Source organism: Halyomorpha halys, unplaced genomic scaffold, assembly GCF_000696795.3.
Source record: "Halyomorpha halys isolate HHAL.00 unplaced genomic scaffold, Hhal_1.1 Scaffold3878.1, whole genome shotgun sequence".
In the NCBI taxonomy this organism is placed as follows: Eukaryota; Metazoa; Arthropoda; class Insecta; order Hemiptera; family Pentatomidae; genus Halyomorpha; species Halyomorpha halys.
The window spans coordinates 1-524 of record NW_027110086.1 but is presented as its reverse complement, the minus strand read 5'-3'; positions in this window follow the sequence as shown (position 1 = coordinate 524).

The window sequence follows — 524 nt, the reverse complement described above, 5'->3', positions numbered from 1 at the left end:
TAATTTAAGGACAGTTTCACTGAAAATTAGTATATGTAACTGTTTATTTATTATTAAACAAACAACACACAACAAGTATTGGAATACCGTCTGTAGTAATGTGATTGTACAGTGATTACTATCACTATCATTACTATTCTGTTATTATCCAACAAGTCAACGATCAATTTACAAATGAATTAAAACAGAAAAAATAAAAAAGGAACACCATATGAATACACATAAAGGATAAAGAAATGTACTCATAATTGGTGAGTGGCTTTTGGCAAAAACAATAAATAATTTATTTAATTTTAAACTGAAATCCAATTACACATTTCAACATAAATGAGCGACATGGCTTGAATTCAGAATAATAAGGTTTATGTTTATCATAATTTGAGGTTCACCAGAAAATATGAATGGGCCATATTCCAAATTCACTGATTTAACTACCAAATTTACAGGATAATATCCTGAATCAGGTACACACTTAGTGTATTTAAAAAAAAAGTCTAATTCTAGGAAGCAATATATACGACTAA